At 38.7% G+C, this 18,838-nt stretch overlaps 1 non-coding gene across 1 annotated transcript; it reads right to left on the reverse strand.

Moving 5' to 3' along the window:
* Positions 1–13,478: 13,478 nt before the first annotated feature.
* LOC131223029 (small nucleolar RNA R71) lies at positions 13,479–13,585 on the reverse strand. Its single transcript, XR_009160267.1, has one exon. It is a non-coding gene; the product is annotated as a small nucleolar RNA R71 (small nucleolar RNA).
* Between the last annotated feature and the right edge of the window lie 5,253 nt (positions 13,586–18,838).

The raw sequence follows: 18,838 nt of genomic DNA on the forward strand, positions 1-18,838 counted from the left end.
ATGCCAGTGAATGATTTATTCTTGTTATGGATGAGATTCTGCATGCCAAATGTTGTGTTTACGTTGCTTTCCTGTTATGCATGTGTTATATTGAGATTTGTGTATTCTATGTGTATGTATAAAGTACCGTATACGTATAAAATATGCACCTGTGGTTACCATGATTATTTGTCATGTATGTATGCTAGATGTGTGTATGACAACTCCTTGGTAAAAGGAATCGTCTAAATGCATGTATTTCAACATACGTCATGTATGTTGTTCCATGTATGCTAAGTGTTTGTAGAAATGCCTGAATGATCTAAAGTGTAATTTATTACACTAATTGCGGGCGTTGAGAAGTAATTCTCAACACTCCTATTGATGTGCATGATTTCCTTTATGCAAGTTACATACTATGTTATTTAAATTCAAGCACTACTTGTGCTTACACTTATGTTAAGTTGATATTCTTCAGATGCGTATGTACCATGATTTGAGTTGTTGTTCCTTTATTGTTCTACATTCAATACAATTATCTGTTGTAGTGTAATATGTATGGGACTATGCATTAGTCCAGGAAATCGGTAATTGACCCTATCTTCGTGGCTGAGATTGCTTTCGCCACGTAGGACGTATTAGACGAACCTGAGCAGTATTAGAGTTGTCGGCAGTGGTTTGGCCACGCGGAGTGTTTGCGCACTCTATGTCGCTCAACCCAACGTGTGCTCGTGCTAGTCGAGTTCGTCAAGTAACCCGATTATCCGATGTATGTTCACCATGTATGGACGCTACTGCTTGAATCTAGGGCACCGAACTTACCAATGAAATTCTAATAACCATGGTACCTTGATCCGCTAAGACTCATGAGCCGGACATGGTGGTATGGGACACCGTGGTCGAGTTGTCGGCCTACGCTGGGGTGACGAGCCTCCCCGTAGTGACCAGTGAGCAACCAAACTCGTGAGCCGATTATGGTGGTATGGGACACTATATTTGTGCCGTCGGCCTACATTGATTGGTGACGAGCCCTTTGTAGTGACCTCGAGCATACCTGGATACCGCAATGAGGTGACGAGCCGAACTGTGGTAGTAAAGGTGTGAAAGGCATGCATTGATTGGTGACGAGCCCTTTGCTACGACCTCAAATATATGATCGTATGAGATGTCTAGGATTGACGACCCTAGTATGGATCACTGTTTGGATGGTGATATGAGGAAGGTATCTTAGCTTCCCAATCCTGCTGTGTGAAAAGGACTAATAATAACTTGGTAATCATATCCATGCACCGCATTTGCATGTGCTTTGTAGATGTGGTGCACTTTGAGGCAATGTCATGCGTAACGTAAGATGAAGACGCTGAGGGTGTACGCGTGAGGGCACGCATCATTTTGCATACATCCTTGCATTAATAAGAGTACTTAGGATTTATTTAATTGTTCTGCTTTATCATTACTGTTTGATTGAACTGATAACATGTTAACCAGTGCCTTATTGTTCCACTGAGTTGATCACTCACTCTCACGTTTCTGGGGCGGTGTTAAACACCCACCAGACTCTGTCTTAGGTTCTGATGTTGTAGATGTGGATGCAACTTCTGAGGCAGAGCGGGAGATGGATGATGATGAGGCTGCCTTTTCTTATATGCAGTTTTCAGACGGGTTCTAGCGAGCCTTGGTCTGTTGCGCGGGATTATGGGATTATTTTTGGAAACTTAAATGATGTAACTTGATACTTATAATTTTGTTAAATAGCACTTTCATACGACCTGGCTTGTATATGTACTTCAGGGATTTACACTTGTACACATATTTTTCTATAAGTCTTCCCCTTACTTTATTCACTTATCCCTGAATCATATCTGTGTTTTGGCTTAATCTATTCCATGTTTATGCACTAATACAGTCAACATACATCCTTCATTAAATATGTTGCATAAGTGATGTTTTGGAACTTGGGAGCTGAGTTATGCTCGACCCCCGAATTTCAGGGCGTTACACTTGGTGACAGCCACTCAGCTTCTCAACTATCGTAGTTCGACAACAGTTGTTCAACCATCGCCATTCAAAACCCCCCATTGCATTGCCGTTTGCCTTTGTTAGCAACTTCACCATCCTTGAATCTAGTGTCTCACACATCCGCCATCTCTACGCCTTCATAGCCTGCCATCTCTAGCTCTACTACCTTCTCCATTTACAGGTAGCCATTTCGGCCTGATCACAGCACTGCACCAGCTCCATTGCACCCAACTCCCAAACCCCCTTTCTCAACCCATTCCAGCCTCAACATAAAACTACACCACCTCCATTGCAACCAACGCCCAAATCCCCATTTTCGACCCATTCCAGCCTCATTGTAGCACCACACCACCATCGATGCAGCCTAATGTCTAAATCTCATCTTGTGGATTTATTGCCAACATTTTCTATTATCGGGGCTCAACAAGAACCCACATTGTAGCTGCTTGCATTCGCACAAGAACTCATCCCTGTACCACAACATCTAGTTTCATTATTACCAATTGGACGTTCTCGCTTGACACCCCCATCACTACCTTTGTCGACATTGTTTGTGGAAGCTGTCATCGAACCCTCATTATCAATGTGTGCCTGAATTTTAGGCAGTTGTGTTGAGAATTAACGCTTAGTGTGTGTTATAACATAAAAAATTATCAAGAAGTTGTGCTAGTTTTGTAGAAGTTATACGAGGTCAAAAGAAGTTATGTGGGTTTTGAAGAAGTTGTGCAAGTTTTAAAGAAGTTGTGTGGGTTCTGAACAAGTTATGTGGGTTCTAAAGAAGTTGTGTAGGCTCTGAAGAAGTTGTGTGGTTATGAAGTTGTGTGAATTCTGAAGAAGTTGTGCAGGTTTGAGGAACTTGTGCGAGTTTTAAAGAAGTTGTGCGGGTTCTGATGTAGTTGTGTGGCTCTAAAGAAGTTGTGCAGGATCTGAAGAAGTTATGCGGGTTCTGAAGGAGTTGTGTGGGTTTTGAAGAAGTTGTGTGACCGCACATTTAGCACCTCGAACTTTTTAATACTCGAGTATTAAAAGTTTTCGAGTGTTACCATGAAATTTAATTTAGTATATAAATGTATATGTTAATAATTTATCCAATCCTAACCTTACATCTATTCTCTAACCTGAATATGACTAATTGCCTAGGTTATTCCTGTTGTTTAATATATGTATTTCCCCTTAATTAATGAGAATTTTAACTAATTTGGTACATAAATCTTTATATGTATTGATTTAAATATAAGTAATTTTGAAAGATTTGCTTAGAGATGTGCCTATAACCATGTAGAATTATTATATTTCCCAAAACTCTCAGGTCAACAATAATTACGAAAATGCCATAACTTAGACCATTGAATTCTATATCACATGGTTCTCATTATCCGTTTGATGTGAAAATTGATACCATGCCTATGTATCATAAATTAACTACATATATCAAATTTTAGCCCTTAAAGCATTGTAAAAGTGGCCCCTTAACCGTTGATTTTGGTGTCCATAGAGTGAGAAAAGATCGTGGGTAGTCATTGTAGACTATTTTCTTTCATACGAATGACTTGGATTGTCCATTATATGGAGCGAGTGTGGAATACGAGAACCCCACCTTGGTAGGCATTTCCTTAGGCACGAAAATAGTTGTTTTAGGCTTATCAACTCTTTTTAAATTTGGACCTTTCGAATTACCCACTCTACACCGTCAATCGCACCTCAAATTTGAACCACACTTTGGCCTCATACAACTATGAAATAATAGAAAATTTAGACGCCGATTTATGATCTTATACCGTTGAATGATGACCGCCTTAAAGAAAATTGCTTCATTTTGGTGCAACAAGTGAAATTTTAGATTTAGGCCTTTTCCACCATTGATCAACCACCAAAATTTTTCTAATATTTTGACTATTTGAACTACACATTTTCTCCACAATTGGGCCTCGATCATTAAGCATGGAGCATTAATTGAGATTAAGTCTATTTTGACACTCGCTAGGAGAATTTTCAAGATACACCAATATAAATTTTGGATCACTAGAAAAATCATATATCATGTCCCTAATCGATGACCCCGACACCATGAACATATTAGATTTAAAGAAAGATCACCGGAAAAGAAAAATTTGATAAACCCAATTCAAGTGGGATGTGACACACCCCTCTCATGCTTACTCTATTATAAAAAGGGGGCATGCGCCCCTTCTCTACTCAAATACCCACGTGCACACACCTTCCCATGTCCAAGGTAGAGAGAGAGAGGGACAAAGAGAGAGAGAGAGAGACATCCAAGGCTAGTCCCTCATCCCTTCTCTTCCTTCTCCACACGTGTAATGTCTACCTTTTGCTCGAGCGATATCGTGGTTCATGTACAAGCCTTCCTACATCGATATCTACCTAGGTTTTATATTTGAGTATAAAGTGAGGGATTTCTTTAAGCTTACACCAATTTAAATTGAATTTATACGTAGTTATCTTATTTATGCGTTAAAGTTGTGTATAATTTAATTTTTAATGTGATTTCTATGTTAATAGTTTCTTGATAATTATGAATTATTTATCCATGTTGGAATTATATTTGAGATATGATTATAATCATGTTGGACATATTTTGTGGGTCGCATAACAAAACTATGCCTTAAATCGTGAAATTACACGTGTTTGGGTCCCGAACTGTGCTTAGTTTGTGTATCTAATGGACCAAATAGTTATGTTAGAAAATCTTATAATTTTGCTGACATTAATCTTTCCTAAAATCTAAAATTTAAAACTTAAGGCAGCGGGACTCACTTTTGGAGTAATTTGGACTTATTGGGTGGCTCGTCTAACCTGAAATCGCACTGTTATATATATGAATACATTTTGAAGTCTATGGACTATTTTCTACCTTATTTGGATTTATTTTATTATAATTTCATATTAATTAGTTCTTAGAAATACCACTGGACTTTTTATGAATTCATGAGGAGTGATGGTTACAAGCCTTACCCTTCGCCAATTTTGAGAGTAATGCGTGTTTCCACTCTGTATTGAGTTGGCTTTTGCTCCTCTCTATTATTTTATTGAGTTAGAATATTTGCTACTCTTCTCTTTAATTGAGTTTGCTTATTGCTAATTTTCTCTTTTATTAGGTTACCCTTGTGCTACCTTCCTTATTTTATGGCGTGGGCATGTGTCTTGGAATTAACTCTCATGGTTTGACTTATTTTCCTATCGATGTAAGTGATGTGTTGAAGGTCTCATAACTGGTGACTTATATGTATTTATCGTGGACATAATGCACTTTGGGTAGTGACCCTCTTAGTCAATGTGTAAATCTTAGATTTAGGTAGTGGTGCATACATCAATATAAGTAACCTGCAATGCATGTTACATGACCTTTATGGGATTAGATGTCACAATTAGTCACTCCATGAACAAATCGTGTTATGCAATTCATCCAATCCATGTGTTGTACCGTCTCGAGGTGTTATGTAAATCCACAGTAGTGTTGGACATGCTAACGAATCTCTGTAGTTATGGGATGTGGAGCGCGCTAAATTTTTATGAATTATATTCCATAATGTGGTGGTCACTCTGTATGATGAGTCGCACAAACTATGCTAGGCATGCATTCATATAGATTTGGTTTCACATATCGATACCACTCATAATTGTGGAATACGAGGTGTATCGAAACCCTTGCATTGTTATTATAATTAATCACTTGAATTATTGTTAATCTTAACGGACAACCATGACTATGAGTAGGGCGTTGATCCTCTTTAACCATACAGATGATACAGTTGATGTACAAGTTAAAGATATATGCAATGCATGATCTCCCTATAAAAGACTACGAGTGATGTGGGATTATGTTATTGATTCTTTCATTTTAATTTAGCTTTATTTACGTTTCATGATGTGAATTTGGATATTTGTAATAAGCTTCCACTTGAGTGAGCAATAAATGATTAGTTGAAATTTTATATTTAATTGGAATAAGATTTATAATATGGTTGGTTTTATTATCATGAATGGGTACCTTCATTTATGTGATTTGAAAAAGAAAAAAGGAACAATTATGTAATATTCATTCATTCATTTCACTACCACCTAGAATTCTTGGGCACGAGTATGTACTTGGGCCGTGAAAACTCGGGGTGTTACAACAAAAATGGAGTTGCACGGCCACACAACAATGATGACTTGTGTGGTTGCGCAATAATGATGACTTGCGCAACCACACAACAACTTCAACATAGAAGTGTTGTGCAATAAAAGGGCTTCACACGTGTGAATGCTTATAAATACCCGTCTACCCTCCCATTTGGCAAATTTCGAGGATTCAAAACTTCCTTGGAGCTCTTGTCTAAATAAAAGGAAGATATCGAAGAAGACCCACGTAATAGCTCCTCCTTGTGAGTTATGCACTGAACATATTGGTGGATCTCAGGGACGAGCAAAATTTGGAGGAGGATTGAAGTAAAAAGAGAAGGGACATCTCCGGATGGGTTGCACGACTGCGTAACTTAGCAATCTTGCGCAGTCGCGTAACTTAGCAATCTTGTGCGGCCGCACAACTGCTTTGCTGATAAATCAATTTAAGCATTTTACAAGCACGGGATGATTCCATTCTAAACCATGTAGAAGGGGTTTTAAACCCGAACACCTCTTTTGTCATTTCGATGGACATCCAACAGGGGCCAGAATGCTGGCAAAATTATTCTTTCCAATTATTATTTTATATTGTCAATTGCATAATATTTTAGAATAAAGGGAAATGCAAGGAATGTAATAAGAACTCAGATAAATAAAATATTTGACTTTGAGCATTCTTTCTTCATGATTTCCCTTATTGTTCATTAGATTACATATGTTCTAATTCCCAAATCAAAATCAACACAACATTTTGTTAGGAAAATAAAATGGCGATTCTTCTTGGGATCGAACCTAGAGTCTCTACTTTGGAATTAGAATATTTGTATCTAGTGATAGTAGTGGAATGCTTGAAAGATATTCATCGTAAAAAAGGCGCTGTAAAGGTGCCAAAATGGCGACTCTCGACGAGAACATTTCTCCCTTCATCTCTAAAATAAGATATAATTTGTATTAATCAGGATAACTAATGGTGACTTGTTCTAATAACGGGTACCATATTCTCATGCAACCACAATTTCTTCTCTTCGTACTAATGTGATTATTTACTTCACGCCCTATGAGTTTGTTGTATCCTATGTAGGTGAGGCTAAAATGTCCCCAAAGAAGATACTGAAGAAAGTCAAACCGACTATAATCTGAAGCAAATAACCGCGAGTAATGATAGGAATGATTTCTACTTCACCTGTGGTACAGAAAGTTAATGAACAATGGGCAGTGGTGACATCTAGGAGAAGAAAGGCTTAATCCCCCTAATGTGAAAAGTCAGGTCCCATTGAGGGTGGTAAGAGGAGTGATCATGCGGAATACCATAAGGCACAATCCTGCCTTAGCTCCACCTTTATTTTACCTGGGAAGGACTGAAACACTCTTCAGCCCACAAGATTTCCCCGTACTGCCAATTACAATGGGAAGACGTCCACCCCAGTTTCACCAAGGGTTTAGAAGGATAAAGGGAAAGTTATTGTGACAAGTGAACCTTTGCTCGTAATACCACTAGCAATGGATTTAGTGCAAGCTTCCACATTGCATTATAAGTCGGCTAGTTCCCCGAGATGGCGATGCACTAATTTTGGGTTGAGAGTGGCTTATTTTACTTAATGTCATTAGTAACGATGTACTCATCCTCTCCCTCAATATTAAGCCAACTGAGGAGTAAAGAAATGTTGGTCTTTATGGTGGGCACTAGTCTGGTTGATCCCGCTTTCATTAGATGAGCGTTTAGTTGAGATGGAATGCACGTATGCCCTCTTGATGGGAGAATGTAGGAACCTTCAAGGGGCATTAGTGACATTATCCCGTAACACTTCTCAAGTGTCTGCTCCTCCGATGATGGTTGCCATGAGTGATAATGGACGACAAGCAGAATGGTAGCAAATGTAAAGGGTTGGATCTCATGGGTCTGCACCTCCTATTGCTCAAACTGTAACATAGGAAGAAATCTAACAAGTAGACGTTGAAGCCATTCGCTTGGAAAGGGAACAAGATCAAAAGAGAAGTTTTGGGTATCAGACACAATATCCTCCTGAAATAGGGGAGATGTCATTTTCTATCAAATTCAAATACTTAGATTTCTAAAAGTTTAATGGGGACGATTCACCCGAGGAGTATCTGAAGCACTTCATAACAACTATGCAAAATTTCTCCACGGTTCCTTAGTATTTCTTAAGACTATTCAGGTCATCTTTAATGGGAAAAGACTTCAAGTGGTATTCGACTTGGCTTCAGAATTTATAAGTACTTGAGATTAAATGTAAGATGCCTTTTATGACAAACTTTTGTTCCTCTTAAAGGGAAGTTAGCTTGACCAAAGTGGCTTCTATTCTCCAAAGAGAGGGCGAAGCAGTTGAAAAATTCATCGATCAATAGAAAACCCTGGGGCATTATGTTAGAACAGTTTAAACTATGTTTGGGTTGTATGGAGCTGGAGGTGGCGTTTGGCCTAATAAGTGCTAATATACGAACTTTTCGTGATTTCGCTACAAAAGCTCATACTCTTGAAATTATTGTTAGAAAAGTGTCAGCTTCTCGTACGAAGCCTCTTTTCCACAACTTTAATGGAACATTAGCAAACACCACTAGTAAAGTAGATAATAAGGAAGACTCTCGAAGTAGACAAAGAAATAGAAGTGGAAAAAGTAGGAACAATTATACGATCAGGGCGACAGATAACATGCTTAGACAATATAAGGACCATAAGGTATATGCATTCGTAAAGGAAGACGTACTTCCTATGATGAACGAATTACTGATTGTTGGAACGATCGGGTTACCTCAGCCAAAAAACCTGAAGAAATAGGGAAGAAAAAAGAAAAAGATTATTGCCATTATCATTGTATGCTAGGACATTAGATTGAAAATTGCTTTGCCATTAAAAGTATACTGCAAAAGATGATCGATAAAGGTGAAATTGTTATAAAAGAAAATGACGTATGAAAGAAAGGTGTAACGAACATAGTTTCTATTAAAAGTATATGTGGTGTGAAAATTATACCTCTTAGCCTCATAAGGGTGTGGATGTTGAGAGTGTGGGCAAGGAGACGAAGGGAAAGCCATGAATGGTTCTAGAAGAAAGAAAGAGATTTCAAAAAAAAAATATTATATGTTCAAAATATAACTCTTGCGCAATGTCAAACGCTAATTTTTTAAGAAATGAGAAATGTTTCTAAAGCTTAAACGACCCATCATGGTTATACACAAGATTGGGGATAGATTTAACCCAAAATGAGATGGTCCTTTTTTACCACTCCAAGAAAACGATGAATGAAGCTTTGATTGTAAAGATTCTTCATAAAAAACCTACCCCAATCAAAAGGGGGCAGAGGCTATACTGCACAAAAGAATGAAAAATATTGCGTAAAGACAAAGAAATGTCATGTAATGATGAGAATAACTTGTCGATAAGAGTATTATGTAAACAATGAGTTCAAAGTCAAGGAACTATTCGATCCTCAATTCTCTAGTTCTTTTCATTTTTATCGCTGATTCTCATAAAGATTATTGTCGATTATCAGGAAATTTATCACTGGTTCTTAAAATGATTATAGTCGATTCTCTAAATAATAGTTGTAAATTCTCCAAGATGATAATCACCAATAATCCTCCAGGATGATAACCACCAATTTTTCAGAACAATCACCATTCGATCCTCCAAAATTACAGCTGATTATCGCCAATTATCTAAGATTATTGCTAATTATTGCCGGTTGATTCTCTAAAATTATCGCCAAACATCCTCACTTTTAAGGCAACGAAATGAGTATAAGCCCCAATAACAATTTTATGCAGGCCTTAATAACAATTTTATGTAGGTAGTTGTGAGAGCCAGTGACAAACACCCAAGAAGGCCAACCACACATAAGACCTAATCCGTCTCTATCACTCTTGGTAGCGTCATAGGGAAGGATTAAAAGAAAAGCCCTCTCCCCTTGTGAATGGGCCTGGGTCAAAGAAATGAAGAAAAAAGGTGGCTGCAATGTGAGCTTAGTGGTTTATCCATATGAAGGCCAATCATGCATAAGACCCCCCCAGCTTTCTGTCTTGTTTCCAATAGTAACTCATGGGAATGTCAATTTAGATAAGAGCTTTCCCCCATTGATGGATTGGTGGCCTTAGACTTGGTATCCCTACATGTAACTTTGTGAACTTCCTGATAACAGAGAGTGCCATGCGAACTCAAGAGAGTTACATATCCACACATAAGTCCCTTTGCTCCAACTACTTACAAGCCTAAATTGTGGATTGTTCCAACTACTTATGAGCCTAAACCGTGGATTGCTCTAGCTACTTACGAGCCTAAACTATGGTTACTCCAACTACTTAGGAGCCTAAACTGTGGATTACTCCAACTACTTATGAGCCTAAATTGTGGATTGCTCCAGCAGCTTACGAGCCTAAATTTTAGTTGCTTCAACTACTTACGAGCCTAAATTATGAATTTTTCCAACTACTTATGAGTTTAAATTGTGGTTGCTCCAACTACTTAAGTGCCTAAACTGTAGTTGCTCCAACTACCTATGAGCCTAAACTATGGTTACTCTAATTACTTATGAACCTAAACTTTAATTGCTCCAACAACTCAAGAGCCTAAATTGTGATTGGTGTTGAGGGTTAAATATTGCATATTATCCCCCATTTATATCCTGGTTTTATGAATATGATGCTTCTTAATGTCCTATTTTATTCATGTTTGTGTTGTAAGGTGAATTTAAGAGCTTGGATTGGAAAAGGTGCTAAGAGCATGGATTTGACGCTCAAAGATCACCAAGGCAAAGAATGGATCTTAGGAGACAAAGATTGAAGATTTCAAGGTCCTGAGATTCAAGAAAACCAAGTGGAGAAGGAACGAAGTCGAAAGAACAAGTGCAGAATTCACATTGACTGTGCCATCGATCACCATTCGATGACATCGAACACGGGTCGATGACATTGAATTTATGAAAGAAAATTGAGTTAGTTGGTGGATAAATTAAAGACATTTTTCGATGACTCGAGGACTTGTTTGATGACTCGAAGCCTTGCGCAATGACATCGAAGTCAGTTCGATGAGATCGAATTTTCTATGGATTTTTGGCAAAACTCACTAGACATATTAGGCACAATGTTCGATTGCTCGAAGTACTCCTTGATGATATCGAAGACCTGCTCGATGACATCGAAGGCCTCTTCGATGGCATCAAATTTATTGAAGAAATTGAAATAACTCATTGGACTGTTTTGGATGCATTATTGATTTCTTGAACAACTCTCGATGACATCGAAGACACCTTCGACGGCATCAAAGGTAGGTTCGATGACATAGAAGATTATCCAGTCCGGACGAAGTTACGCAGTGCGAAAAAAGCATGTATAAAAGTAACCTTTGATGACGTCGAAGGCAGTTCGATGTCATCGAACGATTTGCATATAGTTATGCAGTGCATAAATTTGAAGCAATTTCTGGATTTTTCCAAGTTAGTGTGAAAGGAGGTGTTGCACAACTATAAATAGGAATCCCCAGGGCATTCTTAGGAGGAATCGGGTTTGGAGGAGTGAAGCACAGGGGTGAAGAGCCGTCGCCAAGCATTTTCTTCCTTTCTTCCTTAGTTTTTCATGCTTTCTTCTAGGGTTTTAGATCCAATCATGTCTATGGTTGGCTAAATCTCTTAGCTAGGGCTAAGAGGTGAAGCTTGTAGGGTGATAGGATGTTTCTATTGCTTTGATTCATGTTCATGTTAAACTCTCTTTGATTCTAATTTGATATTTAAGGAATACTTTCAGTTTTTAATGGTTTGTTGTGACTCAAATTACAATAGATCTACAATAACTTTGAGTATTTTCTCTTCATGCTTTGAGATTGTGAAATTAGGAAATCTTATTGTTCACCATCGTCCCTTGGGCATGGTTGGATGATGGAATTCCTTCTAATCTTCATAATTCTCCTATGTTTGATTGTGGGATTGGTGTATCTTGTTGTTTGCCACTATCTCCTGGGCATGGCTAGGTGATGGAATCACTTTTAATCCTCACAACTCTCATCTATTGGGAATCAGGTCAAAGGAAGTTCTGATTTGGTTTTATTGAAATATCTTCCAATTGGATAGGATAGGACTCCGATTCCAGTTATGTCCTTGAATCAAGCATAGTCTCACCTAATTAGTACAAGTGGATCTTTGGAAAAACTAGTTCCCACCTTTGAATTCTTAAGTTTCTAATTAAACACTTCACAAATACTCCCTTTAATTCTAGATTTAGATTTACAACTTCTTCTAGTTCTACTTCTAGTTACTTTCAAAAGACACACTAGATTAGTCCCTGTGGATTCAACCTCTGTCTCATGGAGATTATTACTATATCGTGACCCTACACTTGGGGTTATGAACAAGATTTTGGCACCGTTACTGGGCACTAACGGTTGCATTTTTTGAGATTAACTAGTTTTGGAATTAGTTTAAGGTTAGGGTTTTTTCTGAATTATTTTAGAAACTAACTTAGCTTTCAATTTCTGTGTTTAGAAACTTTCCTAATATGTTTTTTAGAAACTAATTTACTTTCCTAATCTATTTTTAGAAACTAATCTACTCTCTATTTTTAGAAACTTTCCTAATTTGTTTTTAGAAATTAGGTTGCTTTATTAGTTCTTTTTAGAAACTAATTCACTTTCCATTTTCTTTTGTAGGACCACAATATAGAAACTTATAATTTGGTAACTTCTTTCTAATTTTTTCTCTTTCTATTTCTAGATTTCTATTTCCCTCTTTCTTTTCAGGTTTATGTTAGATTCTGAAATAGAGGGTTGAGAGTGTTTCATGCCCAAGTGGGTCTGTGATAACACTCAACGTCTTTTGAGTGAAGGAGGATTGATTGAGGGGTTATCTATCTATCAGAGGATTAGACACCACTCAAGATCCACAAAGTTAATTGAAGTTATGACTGCCAATTAACTGACTAATCAACCTCCAATTCCACCTTAACCTAGGGTTAGAAAAATTTAGGATGAAAAGGAGGTGCATCGAGCACCCCCGCCTCGTACTTTATGAGACTATTTACAACCGGTAGGGGTAAGCACACCTTCCTGTATGGTTTTTTTAGAAAACACAGGAAACATGGATATCAAGCCAATAGTGATCAAACTCCTTCTAAAGTTCCTTGGGATAGAATATGAAAATCCATATTTACACTTGAAAGAGTTTGATGAGATCGCCACTTTAAGCTTTCCTAATGTGTCTGAGGACATAATTCGGCTGAAACTCTTTCCTTTCTCCTTGAAAGAAAAGGTTGAGACGTGGTTACATTTACTATGTCCACGATCTATTGGTAGATGGAATGACATGACAAGGGAGTTCATAAAGAAATTCTTCCCATATCATAAAACAAACACCATCAGAAAGTTGATCATGAACTTCGCCCAAAGGAAAGATGAAACATTCTTCCTATGTTAGGAGCGGTTCAAGGATCTTGTCAATTTCTGCCCACAACATGGTTTTGAAACGTGACACATAACTAATTTTTTCCATGAAGGACTGACATCTTCCATGTGCTAATTTGTCGAGATGATGTGCAATGGAAAATTCCTAAATAAAGATGTCGATGAAGTGTGGGATTACTTTGATAAACTTGCTGAAACTGCACAATCATGAGACATCTCCCCAAGAACAAGCATCACGTTTAAGTCACTCAATCAAAGGAGAGGGGTGAAATATATCTTTTGAAAGAGGAAGATGATATCATCGCTAAAGTGTCCAGTCTCACAAGGAAATTCGGGGCCATGAAACTTAGGAAGGATAAGGATAAGGAAGTTGTCTACGGTATTTGTGCCTGCAACATTCATACAACTGAAAATTGCCCAAAAATACTTGCATTTCAAGAAATACTGAATGAGCAATCGAATGCCATAAACAACTACCAAAGGCCTTTCAAAGGACTCACTTCAAACACACATAACTCCAGCCGGAGAAATCATCCAAATTTCAATTGGAGGAATGGGGAATCTGTTATACCTCAAGGAATCCCTAATCAATTCTTAAATCAAGGGAAACCTCAAGAGGAATTGGTTCAAAATCCTCAACAGCTTATCCAGCAAAGTACTCTTCAAGTCTTACAAGAACTCACAAAAGCTATACAAAAGATAGACTCACGCATTGCGGTTATGGAGAAAGGGGTGCTTCCGACCCAACCTATCCCAAAACCTAAACCGTAATACGAGGTTAGTGAACCAAGCTCTTCAAATCTAATGGAGCAAGCTAAGTCTATCACTACTCTTAGGAGTGGGAAGATAGTTGACAAATCTATTCCGGTAAGGGCTAAAAAGCCTAAGGACCTAAGGACTCGGATTTAGATGAGATTGATAGACCTAACGATGCTCCACATGAGGGATAACCGGAAGTTCAAAAAAAACCAGTTGCTCCATTCCCCCAATGGCTGATAGCACCAAAACCTCTTTCTAAGTCGCAGGACATTCTAGAGGTGCTTAAATAAGTGAAGGTCAATATTCCTCTACTAGATGTCATTAAACATATACCTTTATATGCTAAAATTTTGAAAGATCTATGTATAACCAAAAGACGGTAAAACATCTAAAAGAAAATATTTTTGACAGAAAAAGTGAGTGCCATCCTAAAGCAAGATGTACCGCAGAAGTACAAAGATCATGGTAGCCGAACCATTGCTTGTATAATTAGGAATTACCAGATTGAGCATGCACTTCTTGACTTATGAGCGAGCATAAATCTGATCCCATACTCAGTCTACGAACAACTAGGTTTGGATGAATTAAAACCCACCCACATTACAACTTGCTGATCGCTTGGTTCATGTACTGAGAGGGATAATTGAGGATGTGTTGGTCCAGGTTAACAAATTCTACTACCCAGTAGATTTTATCATTCTTGATACTCAACCCATCATCGACATGAGCACTCAAATTCCCATCATTCTAGGTCACCCATTCCTTGCTTCATCAAATGCAATCATTAATTGTAGGAATGGAGTTATGAATTTATCATTTGGGAATATGACATTGGAGCTCAATATTTTTTTCAATATGGGCAAACATGCAGAGGATGATGACGATGCCCATGATATTAACTTGATTGATTCTTTTGTGGAAGATAGAACACTTCTGACCTTATCCTTTGACTCTCTAGAGACGTGCTTGGCCCACTCCCATGATTTAGATGATGATATGATTAGGGTTGTAAGGCCCGTAACATAGTCCATACCATTCCTTAGACTCCCACGATCCTCCCCGTCAAATTCTGGTGACATGCGACCTGTAGTCGGTATTTGCACACGTCCTTAAGTCGCACTCATAGATCTGAGTCGACTCAATTCAAAACCTATATCCTAGCACCGCGCTGTGTCATGGTTCCAACATTGTGTCTTCCGCACCGATGGATACCCAGGCTAGGAGTTGTGAGCCCACGTTTATTTCGAGGATAACGCCGCCCATTGCGAATCCTGAGAGAATCTCTACCTAATCTATCACATCAATCAATCTATCATAAGTCAAGTACAACCCATCACTCCACCCATCACACCCATCCCTCTCTTACATAAACCATCCCCAAAGTCAACTCTTCCTTACACCACCCATCCCTTCCTTACACAACACCCATCCCTCTCATCCCATCCTTCTTACAACACCATCACTCCATCCCCTCTCATTCTCCACTATTTTCCCAAGCTACTATGAGAGAAGAATCCTAAGGAGAGAAAAGAGAACCCAAGTTCAAGGCCCACTTCCTACCCCCTCATCTCTCATCCTAGCCCTCCAAACTTCATCATCCACCATAAAAGAGAAAGCTTAGGAGCTAAGGATTTCAAGGAGCTAAAGAAGAAGACCAACGGTGGGTGATCTTAAGAACTCCACCCTTGATTTATATTTGAGGGCCCACTTGTGGTGGGACCCATTTGATGTGTGCGTTGTAAAACGAGAGGAGCTCATAGTGGCGGAGCTCCTCCCTCACACACACGCCTCTCTTCTCTCTCTCTCTCTATCTCTCTCTCTCTCTCTCTCTCTCTCTCTTTCTCTCCCTCTCTCTCTCTCTGTTGCAACCCCCTTGATGAATGGATTAGATCCACACCATCCATCAGTGGCAGACACCTTGCTGCCCACAATGGGACCCACTTGATGTATGTTCCTTACATCTCCACCGTCTAGACCGTAGACGGTGGAGGGGCCGCTTGATGTATGTGTTTTACTCACGCTGGTCAGTGGTAGTGGGGCCCACATGCTATGTGCATGAAATCCATACCGTCCAACCATTTGTGGAGATCGTTTTATGGCATTGCAGGGAGGATAAGATATATCTAAATTTCAAGTGGGCCCCACCAGCTATATAGCTATTGTATTGACATCAGCAGGCTCTGTGGGTCTGATCATGGGTATGTGTTAAATCCAAATTGTCCATCTACTGGACGCTGGGCAGTAGCCCAGCAGTCCAGTAGCATAGTTACTGTAATGACATCAGCAAGCCTGTGGGCCTGATCATGAGGTATGTGTCATATCCCAAGCCGTCCATCTGGACGTGGGACCCACATGCCACTTGTGTGGTGTCTACACTGTCCAGCTGGGATGGTGGGACCCACCACAATGTGTGTTATATCCAAACCGTCCATCCACTTTGTGAGCTCATCTTAAGGCTTGAGACGGGAAATAAGACAGATCTGTTTATCAAGTGACCACACTGCAAAACCAGTGGCAGATTGAGCGTCTACCCTTAAAACCCATTTGGGGCCACGAAAGTTCTAGATCAATATGAAATTTGCTTTCCTCTTAATTTAGGTCTTTGTGACCTTATGAACAGATTGGATGGAAAATAAACGTTATGGTGGGCCCTGTGAATTGTTTAAATGGTGAAATCATTATCTCCACTACTATTTGTGGTGCGGTCCAAATGATATTTTGATATGGTTCCTTTTTTTTTTGGGTGATGCTCTAAAATGATCTTTAAAAATAAATGAATGGTGTAGATATAATAATAATGTTTTATCCACCCCATCCAATTAGGACGGTGGGTCTCACTTGATGTACATGAGGCCCATGAGTGAGGCCCGATGTGATGTATATGTGGCCCATGTGTGAGGCCCGATGTGATGTATATGTGGCCCATGTGTGAGGCCGATGTGATGTATATGAGGCCTATATAATGTGTCACACCCCAAATTCAAAAACCGGGCTCACAAAGTTCCCGATCGCCGAATCTGGTGTCGATAGCCTTCGTAGTACCCCATTCTTAGCTCCCAGCATGCATACGTTAGATTCTTATCCTGGGATTCTACAAGGAGAATTTTCCAATGTACATTTACTCGTAATAAGCATAACCACAAGTTTACCCAAATCACAAAGGCAACATCATCATCATCACATATCCACTAATATAAACATTTGAACACAATGCTAAAAGGCAAATTTATATGTCAAAATCAAAGCTTTAGAAGTCAATTACATGCTTCAAGCTCCACGCTGCTACAACCTAACATCACCTGCACGCATCTATCATGCATAAGCTTATAGAAAGCTTAGAGGGTGGTGTAAGTGTGTGAGCAGTATATGTGTGCTTAAAATGTAATATCAGAGTAAACGAAAATACTGGTAAGTCCACGGACCATTCAATATCAGAGTAAGCAGAAATACTGACAAGTTCATAAAAATATCATCAACCTCATCCAAGATATGCGATGAAAAGACATAGCAAGCCAATGTCATATACTAAAAAAGTAATGTAAATCCTTTATGTAAGTGAAAACATAATGAACCAGATATCAGATATCGAGGATGCAATATAATATGCAATTCGGAAGAGCTACGAATACCATCAACCTCATCTAGGTCATATAAATGCAGAAACATTGCAACCTAGAATTCCATATGCCGAGGATGCATTGTAATATGCAATATGTTGTGCGAATGAAATGACCAAGTTGCAGTGTGAATTCGAGATGATAGTACATGGTATCGCGGGCTATGGGGCCTATCATAAAGTGAGAAGGCCGAGCTAAGAGTCTTAGACAGGCAGGGGGGGTGGAATAGACTATGCTAAATTAAAAATAAAATGCGGAATTTAAATAAATATAAATTAAGATAGCCCTTAAACAATCCCCAATGCATAAATGTAAAACAACCTCAAGTGTACGAGTATTGAGAGGTTGATACAGATGTTGTTCTAAGGACAATCTTACACCAAAAGCCAATGGCTTATGGTAGGACAACCCGATTCGTAGAATGGTCTGTGCATCAAAATCTCAAACTGATACAGAGGAATAAAGAAATAAATAGCAAAGGAAATAACTAAGCTATTACAACATTCCCACAATTGCATAAAAGAAATTACAACATTCTCCACAAATGCATAAAGGGAAATTACAACATCCACAAAATGAAATATTCAATCAATCACCACAAGACCAGAAATTATGGTGGTTCGCTTGTGTACACCAATTGTTTAAAAAAACAGCCACACAACTACTCCACTCCTAATATCCTTACATAGTGGATATTAGCGTTCACTATGAAAATAGGTTTTTCAAGGTTTGCCTAAAACCTTCACAATTGTGTCTTTCAAGTGGGCTTACACAATTCGAAAACCTCACACTTTGAGTTTTCTGGATCACCTCAGACGAACCAAAAGAAAGAGATTTTTCTGACATAATATTAATGAAACCAAAACAATGAATTTACAAAACTATAAAATACTTATCTGGATATTCTCCTTTTGATGCAGCTCGGAAGAACCAT

The sequence above is a fragment of the Magnolia sinica genome, chromosome 1 (genome assembly GCF_029962835.1).
Source record: "Magnolia sinica isolate HGM2019 chromosome 1, MsV1, whole genome shotgun sequence".
Taxonomy (NCBI): Eukaryota; Viridiplantae; Streptophyta; class Magnoliopsida; order Magnoliales; family Magnoliaceae; genus Magnolia; species Magnolia sinica.